Below are 10,330 nucleotides of genomic sequence, written 5' to 3' on the forward strand. Positions count from 1 at the left end.
TTTAAACTTAGGCGAGTACTGGACTGCATCTAAGCCCCCGAGTGAGAGGCTTGCTCACCACTCGGTAGGATTTTTTAAACTTAGGCGAGTACTGGACTGCAGCTAAGCCCCCGAGTGAGAGGCTTGCTCACCACTCGGTAGGATTTTTTAAACTTAGGCGAAACGGATTTGCAGCTAAGCCCCCGAGTGAGAGGCTTGCTCACCACTCGGTACGATTTTTTAAACTTAGGCGAAACGGATTCGCAGCTAAGCCCCCGAGTGAAAGGCTTGCTCACCACTCGGTAGGATTTTTTAAACTTAGGCGAAATGGATTCGCAGCTAAGGCACCCACTGGGGGATTTGAAACATATAAAGTAGAAACAGCAATCATTTAGGAGACTGTAAAACTGTGTCTTTGATAATCAAATTAGAAGATATTTCTTATTACATCTCAACAGACTGAATGCTTAAGTGTAAAAGGGGCGGAGCAGCTCCACATTCCGGCGCGTGGCTCGTCTTTCTTGTGCTCGACGTTGTAAAGGTGGTATGCTCCGTTGTGCAGCACTCTTGTGATGATGAAGGGACCTTCCCAAGCAGGAGCAAGCTTGTGTGGTTTCTGCTGATCCACTCGAAGAACTAAATCTCCCTCTTTAAATGCTCGACCTCTCACGTTTCTGGCATGGAATCGACGCAGGTCTTGCTGATAGATGGTCGATCGGATCAAGGCCATCTCTCTTTCCTCTTCCAGGAGATCAACTATGTCTTGTCGTGCCTGTTCTGCTTCATCCTCTAAGAAAAGCTCGACTCGGGGTGCATTGTGGAGCAAGTCACTCAGAAGTACAGCCTCAGCTTCGCAGACCAAGAAGAATGGAGTTCGGCTAGTCGACCGATTGGGAGTTGTCCTCAATCCCCAAAGCACTGATGGAAGTTGATCGACCCAGGTGACTGCTGCGTGCTTGAGATCACGCATCAGTTGGGGTTTCAGTCCTTTGAGAATCAATCTGTTTCCTCTTTCAGCTTGTCCATTCGAGTACCTTGGGAAGCACAGAAGGCTCTGGACTCATCAGCATCGAAGTTTGACCCATTGTCAGTGATGATGTTGTGCGGAACACCATATCTGAATGTTAACTCTCTGATGAAGCTGACAGCAGTACTGGCTTCAAGACTTTTGATGGGCTTGGCTTCGATCCATTTGGTGAACTTGTCGACTGCCACGAGCACATGAGTGAAGCCGCTCATACCAGTCTTCAGATGTCCAACCATATCCAATCCCCAAACAGCAAAGGGCCAGATGAGTGGAATGGTCTTTAGGGCTGATGCAGGCTTGTGAGACATGTTGGAGTAAAACTGGCAGCCTTCACATTTGTCGACTATTTCTTTCGCCATCTCATTTGCTTGTGGCCAATAAAATCCCGCTCGGTATTCTTTGGCCACAATGGTCCAAGAGGACGCATGGTGACCACAGGTCCCTGAGTGGATGTCATTGAGGATCACTCGACCTTCTTCTGGTGTTATGCATTTCTGGCAGACTCCAGTCACACTTTATCTGAACAACTGTCCTCTTATCACAGTAAAGGCTTTGGATCGACGGACGATCTGTCGAGCCTCTTCTTCATCCTCTAGGAGTTCTTTCCTAAGAATGTATGAAATGTACGGCACAGTCTAGTCGGGAGTGATGACCAAAACCTCAATAATCAAGTCGACCACGGCTGGGACTTCGACTTCAGTCGGATCAGTGGCACTCTTTGGTTGTGGGTGCTCTTCAGTGAAAGGATATTCTTGAACTGAAGGTGTATGGATATGTTCCAATAACACATTGCTGGGAATGGCCTCCCTCTTGGAACCTATCTTTGCCAGATCATCGGCTGCTTGATTTTTCAGTCGGGGTATGTGATGGAGCTCTAACCCCTCAAACTTCTTCTCTAACTTTCTCACTGCATTACAACAGCCAGTCATAGCTGGGCTTCTGATGTCCCACTCCTTCATCACTTGATTAACCACTAAATCCGAGTCGCCGTAGACCATGAGGCAACGGACGGCGAGTGAAATGGCCATTCATAACCCGTACAAAAGTGCTTCATATTCAGCTTTGTGTTTGGAGGAGTCAAAATGAATCTGGAGGACATAACTGAGTTTGTCACCTCGGGGGGATACTAAAACCACCCCAGCACCGGAACTATTCAGCATCTTGGATCCGTCGAAGAATATGGTCCAATGCTTCGAGTGAATCTGAGTCGGTAGTTGCTGTTCAACCCACTCGGCGAGGAAATCTGCTATTGCCTGGGACATGATTGCTTTCTTTGCCTCAAACTTGATATCTAAGGGAAGGAGTTCAATCGCCCATTTTGCTACTCGACCAGTTGCATCTCTTTTGTTCAGAATCTCTAACAATGGTGCGTCGCTGACGACTGTAATGGAGTGATCAGAGAAATAGTGTGCCACCTTCTTCGTGGTCATGTAAATCCCATAAACAAGCTTCTGATAATGTGGATTTCTTTGCTTTGATGGAGTCAGAGCTTCATAAACATAGTATACTGGGCGCTGAACTTTATAGGCTTTTCCTTCTTCTTCCCGCTCGACCGTGGGTACTGTACTGACAACTTGTCCAATGGCTGAAATATAAAGCAGTAAAGGCTCTTTGCTGATTGGGGCAGTGAGCACCGGCTGGGTGGAAAGCAGGGCTTTGAGCTCTGCAAACGCTGCATCAGCTTTAGAGGTCCACTTGAACTTATCAGATTTTTTCATCCGTCGGTAAAGAGGCAATGCCTTTTCACCGAGGCGAGAAATGAATCGACTCAAGGCGGCCAAACAACCAGTAAGCTTCTGGACATCATGCACACACACAGGGCGTTTCATCCGGAGTATAGCACCAACTTTCTCTGGGTTAGCGTCGATCCCTCGTTTGGAAACAAGGAAACCGAGTAACTTTCCGCCAGGAACTCCGAATGTGCACTTTGATGGATTAAGCTTGATATAATACCTTCTGAGGTTGGCAAAAGTTTCAGCAAGGTCAGCCAGCAGGTCGGAACCTTTTAGTGACTTGACCACAATGTCATCCATGTATGCTTCCACATTCCGACTGAGTTCAGTGAGTAAACACTTCTGAATCATCCTCATGAATGTGGCTCCGGTGTTCTTTAGGCCGAATGGCATGGTGACATAACAGAAGCATCCGAATGGAGTGATGAAAGCCGGTTTTATCTCATCGGGTCCATACAGTCGGATCTGATGATACCCGGAATAGGCATCCAGAAAAGACAATTGCTCACACCCCGCAGTTGAGTCGACGATTTGGTCGATGCGGGGGAGAGGAAAATGATCTTTCGGGCAGGCCCGGTTGATATCCTTGAAGTCAATGCACATGCGAAGTGAATCGTCCTTCTTAGGGACCATGACAACATTGGCAAGCCACTCGGAGTGGTAAATCTCTCGGATGAACTCAGCTGCCAGGAGCCGAGCCACTTCTTCACCAATTGCTTTTGTCTTATGTACGGCGGACCGTCGAAGATGTTCCTTGAATGGTTTTACTTTCGGGTCGACTCATTGCTCAGCCAGTCCCCTGGGTACACCCGGCATGTCAGAAGGTTTCCATGCAAAGATGTCCCAATTCTCACAGAGGAACTGAATGAGCGCTTCTTCCTATTTGCTGTCGAGTGACATTGAGATATGAGTAGGAGCAGCATTAGGATCAGTCGAGTGAATATGAATCGGCTTGGTTTCACCAGACGACTGAAATGCAGAATCAGTGGCAGGCTTCTTGGAGCACAACAAATCACTCGGATCTGCATTCTTCCGGTATTCTTGCATTTCGACTAATGCCATTTGTGCATCACCGATTTTTTAACCCTTCTGGAAGCACTCTTCTCCTTCTGCCAATTGCCAGTGATAGTGATCACTCCTCTGGGACCAGGCATTTTCAACTTGAGGTACACGGAACATGGTCGAGCCATGAAACGTGCAAAGGCAGGCCTACCCAGAATAGCATGATAAGCACTCTGGAAATCCACCACTTCAAATGTCAACTTTTCTTTGCGGTAATTCTTGGAATCACTGAAAACCACATCAAGGGCGATCTAGCCGAGTGATTCAGCCTTCTTGTCAGGTATGACGCCATGGAAACTCATATTGCTTTCACTAAGTTTGGACATCGGAATGCCCATTCCCTTCAAGGTCTCAACATACAGGATATTCAGGCCACTACCACCATCCATCAGCACTTTAGTCAGTCGAGTGCCTTCAACAATTGGGTCGACCACCAGCGCTTGCCTCCCGGGGGTGGCTATACGTGCTGGATGGTCAGACTGGTCGAATGTGATGGCAGTCTGGGACCACTTCAAATAACTTGGTGTTGCCGGAGCAACCATGTTCACCTCTCTGTTGATAACTTTCAGTCGACTTTTGCTTTCGACGTCAGCAAAGATCATCAGAGTGGAATTGATGTTGGGGAAACCATCATCATCTTCTTCCCTGTCCTCACCTTTGTCTGACTCATTTTCCTTCTCCTTGGGATGTTTCTCTCGGAACTGCTGGATCAGGAGCCTACACTGTCGAGTGGTGTGTTTAGGGTAAATGAGATTACCCTCTTCATCTTTTTTGGTGTGAATGTAGCATGGTAAATCCAACACATCATTTCCATCTTGATCTTTCACTTTCTTGGGGTTCCACGGCCCCTTGGGCTTCCCCTTGAACTTTCCTTGAGCCACAACTAAAGCCTCAATAGGAGCAGCTGGTTCGGCCTTGCGCTTCTGCTTCCGATTGGAATTCCCTCCTCCGGTTCGCTGGGCGACTGTTTTATGCTTGCCACTCCAGAGTCGGTCTTCCTCTTCACCATTAGCATACTTTGTGGCGATCTCTATCATCCGGGTCAGAGACATATCTCATGTCCGACCGAATTTCAGATTCAACTCTCGATACTTAACACCCTCTTTGAAGGCACAAACTGCTTGGTGATCTAACACATTTTCCACTGTATGGTGCAATGTGATCCATCTCTCCATGTAATCTCTCAAGGTCTCATTCGGTTTCTGCATGCAGGACTTCAATTCTGTTAACCCTGCCGACCATTTGCAAGTACCCTCAAAGGTTCTAACAAACACTCGGGCGAGTTCTTCCCAACTGTATATGCTGCCAGGTGCTAACTGATTCAACCACACTCTGGCCGAGCCTTCCAACATCAGAGGAAGGTGCTTCATGGCTACTTCATCATTGCCGCCACCGATCTGTACAACCACTCGGTAGTCCTCAAGCCAAGTGTCGGGCTTGGACTCACCAGTGAACTTGCTGACTCCAGTCGCCAACCTGAAGTTGGGAGGAATCACCACAGCCCTGATGGCTCGGCTGAAGCACTCTGGTCCTGAAACATGTACTCTGCTGCCAGTCGGGTGATCTCTGTCATGACCCTCTCTGTGTGCTCTGTTTCTATCGACCAGACCTTGAACAAGAATATATCTCGCATCAAAGCCCGGCTCTCTGGGGTCGACTGGAATTCTTTGCCCGCCACTGTGAGGGCGTCTGTCATTGTGCTGCCAAGGCACATATGACCCACTCCTCGGGGGAGGTGTGGGCACTTGACGACGGTCATCGTGGTCGAGTCGATGATCATACTGCTCACGGTTTCTGTACTGATCTCGCCGGTCCCCACATCCCTCATACTGCGGGGGCGATCTTGGCCTGTGAGCCTACTGAACTGTGTCTGCCATCACGAACCTGCTATGAATTCAATTCCATGACTGCGATACAGCTGTGTTCTGCTCTCCTGCAAGCCGGAGTAAAGCCCAGATCTGCATCAAATCTCTGCCAGCTTTCGACTGGGAAGGCTGAATTGACTCTGATATACGGGCTGCAGCTGTGAGATTTTGAATCAGAGTTCGGTATGCCTGAGTTGGAGGCGGAAAAAGCTGTCATCGACTGGACTCAGGAATCCGCTGCCGAGCACGCTCGTCGAGTGCATGCTGGAGGTTCTCCAGCCGAGTGCGCTCAGCCAAGTTGGCCAAGCGCGCCTCCTCCAAGGCCCGGGCCTTGGGGGTTTCTCGAACGATAGGAGTGTGAAGTGCATCCATATTGCGGCGGCGAAGCTCTTCCCTCTGCTACGAAGAGAGGGGCTTGGGGCGGTACTCCTCGCGAATGCGAGACGGATCACCGCCGCCATCGCCACTGTCGTTGCGGGGGGAGCCAGGAGGACTATGTGGTCCGTTGACCATCAAGACTTCCACCGTGGGGTCACTGCTGCCGCACCGGATGCGGTCTCGACGGAGCTGGTCGAACAGGCTGTAGAGAGTTTCGTCGGGCTCGATTGCCGCGACTTGTGGGGTGGCCGACTAGCGGGCCACTGCATGCCTCGCCCACCGTTGGAGCCGCGATCGACCGGAACGCTTGGACCGGCGAACAGCGGGGAGCAAGGACACCATAGGAGCCAACTGATATTGAGTCGACGGCTGCCGAAGAAGGACGCACGCGCGAAAGTGTGTCGCCCCACGGACGGGGAGCGCCTCAACGTCAAGTGGAGCTTCTTGGAGCCAAGGGGAGTCGTCAGCGACGAAGACGAGTGTGCCGAGACGGATCTCGTGGCCTTGGCCAATCTGCCGCCAGAAACCATGATGATGGGAATCGGAAAAATCGCAACTTCACCAAAAAGTCGCCAAGACACCTGCCCCACGGTGGGCGCCAACTGTCGTGGATCTAAGACTGGCAGTAGAATGGGGGGTAGGTATGAGGAGGCAAGATCCTAGCTATGGCGAAGTTGTACACACGAGTTTTACGAGTTCAGGCCCTTCACGGAGGAAGTAATAGCCCTACATCTCGTAGCCCGGAGGCGGTCGACTGGATTATGCGTGTGTAAGTTACAGGGGTGTGAACCCTTGTCCCAGAGGAGGGGGTGGATTATATAGAGTGCGCCAGGACCCCAGCTCCCCTCCGTTACACAGGGTTCAATTTTCATAAAGAGGAAGCATTACAGGTAACATCCGCAATAAAGTGCTATAAATGATCATTAAGTCTAAGAGTAAACGCCCGGCCGTTGCCGTGCATAGTGACTTTAGATCTTCTGCATGTCGAGTGGTTTCTGTTACGGTCGAGTCACAGTGATTCTTCCGAGTGGAATGCTTCTGGTCGAGTGGGTGATGGTACCTTTCGAATGCTTATGGCTTTAAGGTGATGTACTTCGGGAGGGCGTCTAGGCCAGGCCTATGACCCTACCCAAGGTACATAGCTTCATCACTAGCTTCTCTTCACGCGCTTCCTTGCAATGGACACGAACCAGAGACAGGGCCACATCAACACCGCATCGAGCAGAAGACTTCTTCCATTCTTGCACTCGACTGGGGATGTCATTAAGTCGAGTCATCAAAGGCTCGAGGTCATTCGGAAGCGTCGCCCTTGGCCAGAGTGTTGTATTGATCCTTGACAACGCAACCTTCAGTCGAGCAAGGTAGTCGACAATGCTAGCAACACGGGACTCCAATCGGAGCACATTCATGGCAGCTTTGTCTTTAACAGGGGACAGGATGGGGTCCAAGTTTGTCTCGATTCGCCCAGTCTCTTCCTCGAAGTTTCGGCAAAATTCTACTCAACACAATACATCAGTGGTTATATATCGAATCGACAGTAACAAGTCAATCGGACAAAGGAAAATACCTTCAAGCATGACGAACAGCTTCTTGTCAAGCCCTCCCAGATAGCTCTCCAGATCGTCCCTCTTGCGAGCAATGCCTTCCATATTTTCAGTCAGATCCTTCTTGCCCTTCTTCAGACGAGTCACCTCCTTGTTGGCTTCATCAAGGGCAGTTTTCAGTTTGGCGTTCTCTTCCTCCAGTTTGCCGACTGAAGCCAGCTTCTGTTTAGTGAGTGCAGTTTTCTCATCAGTTGTTTTCTGTGCGGCTGCAAGGTCCTGATCCTTCTTCGGCAGAGCCTAGTTCAGGGTCACTGAAAGAAATAATGCTCGGTTCAAAAAAAGCAAATAACATCCAGTTCAAAAACAAATCCATCGATAAGGTTTTTCATACCAGTGGCTTCATCCTTGGCCTTCTGCAAGTTTGTCTTGGCCAGCTCCAGGTCGAGATTGAGCTGAATCTGCTTCTTCTCGAGGTCGACAAAACGAGCTCCAAATTCACAAGATTTCTATAATCAAAAGATAGTCAATCGACGGATGGAAAGATTGGTTACTTCAGAGCAATAGTCTGATAAATTCAACAAGTTCTAAGACTACTGCCGAATCAAACGTCCAACAGTAGTCTCGGGGACTACACCCAATGGGTGCACTTAGCGTGCCCCACTGGTCCAGTTTCCACTCGACATGGTCTGTCCAGGCTGAGTGTAAAAAAAAGTTGTTCTCAGACCATAGTCGACGGCCCCAAGTCGACCACGGTCTCGGGGACTACAACCAGTGGGTGCACTTAGCGTGCCCCCACTGGTTCAGGTTCCACTCGACATGGTCTGTCCAGGCCGAGTGAGAAAATTCAAATTCTCAGACAACAGTCGACTGCCCGCAGTCAACTATGGTCTCGAGGACTACACCCAGTGGGTGCACTTAGTGTGCCCCCACTAGTTCAAAGACTCAATCGACACAGCCTAGTCGACTCAAGATACAAATTTGCTCAGTGGCAAGTCATAACACCCAGTGGGTGTACAAATGCGAAACGCAGACGGATGAAAAGATTCTTCAAGGAAAGTTTTCAGGTAGCATATCCTAACAGAACAAGCGACAAGCTAAAGAGCCCGTCAGCGATCAACCAACCTGGATGTTGCACTGAAGAGCTGAGCTGGCGTCGTGAGCAGCTTGGCTGACTTCCCGGATCACCTTCATCTGCTCCATCATGATGCCCGCCTGGCGTATAGCTTCCTTAGCAGCGCCCACTTGGTCCTCTAGGACGTGATGTGCAGTAAAGAGTGAAGATGGATCAGCTGGAGTATGCGCAGTCGACACTGAAGGCTGAGCACTGGTCAATGGTAAGGAGAAAGTCACAGAAGTACGATTGGCATTGCCACCCTCCTGGATTGCCTTTTCCGTCGCCGACATAGATTGAGGCGTTTTACCAGCTGACGCCTTCCTGTTTCTTCTCACCTAAGGCCTCAGCAGCACATCCTCGTCGTCATCTAGAAGATCAATGACATTGGGAGGAGCTGCAAAAAGAATCAATCACCAGAAATTCAATCGACCAAAAAGAATCAATGAAGACAGGATTACGAGAGTCTTACCCGGGTTGGAGGTGACTGCATCTTCCATTTCCTCATCTTCATTCCTGTAAGCAGAAGTCTCGGAGGTAGCAACACTGCAAATTTCAAGATTCAGTCGGTCATGCCTACCACAGCGAGTCGACCAAAACTCGATTCGTACTAAACCAAGAAATCAAGTCCAACTATTACCCGGAAGCAATGGGGATGGCCACTTTGATCTTGGGCAGGGCCTTCTGCGGTTTTGACGGTGCAGCTTTCGGTTGCTTCGGTGCCTTCTCAGTCGGCACGGGAGAAGATGTCCGAGGGCGTTTTGACGACTGCCCGGTCTACGCAGTTGCTTTGCCGCGGATGCTTGCCAGATCGTGAGTGTGCATGGATCCCTTTCCCTATGGGGAGGTGAGTTGACCTCTTCTTCATCACTCAGGTCGTCCCACTCCTCGTCCTCTACTCCATCAGAGTGCCACTCGCCGCTCTTGCCTCCGCTCGCCTCCCCCTCTGGATCCTGGTCCTGCTCCCCGTTGGGCATCGAGTACATCTCAGTAAGGGCCTGAAAGACAACAAGCAAAACAAAAATTAGTCGGTTGACAACAAGTAGTTACATGATAAATCAAGAAAACAGTCGGCAATTTAGATTTGGACCTTGTCTGGTTCATACGAGTTGTCGAGTGGAGGGATCCTCCTAGACCCCTGGGCTTATCCTTGTTGCCAGTGATACCCCTTAGCCACTGCTCAACCGTATCCTCGTCGACTTCCTCTGGGTGGATCTGAGTGGTATCATCAATGCCCGAATACATCCACATCGGATGGTCACAAGCTTGAAGCGGCTGAATAAGTTGTCTGAGGAAGACCTCCAATAGATCCATGCCGGTCACGCCATCACGAACGAGCTAGACCACTCGCTCTACCAGCACCTTCACCTCCGCTTTCTCCTCCAGTGTCACTTTCAAGGCAGAGGGCTTCTCGACTCGAGCCATGGAAAAGGGAGGAAGTCCAGTCAACTGACCTAGAGTCGGCTGGTCTTTGTAGTAGAACCAGGTCGCCTGCCACCCTCTGACTGACTCGGGAAGGATCATGGCTGGGAAATTGCTTTTACCTCTCATTTGAATCCCAAGACCCCCACACATTTGGATCACATGCGTCCTCTCATCACTCGGATTGGCCTTCTTGACCGACTGAGAAT

This window comes from Triticum aestivum, chromosome 2B, assembly GCF_018294505.1.
Source record: "Triticum aestivum cultivar Chinese Spring chromosome 2B, IWGSC CS RefSeq v2.1, whole genome shotgun sequence".
Taxonomy (NCBI): domain Eukaryota; kingdom Viridiplantae; phylum Streptophyta; class Magnoliopsida; order Poales; family Poaceae; genus Triticum; species Triticum aestivum.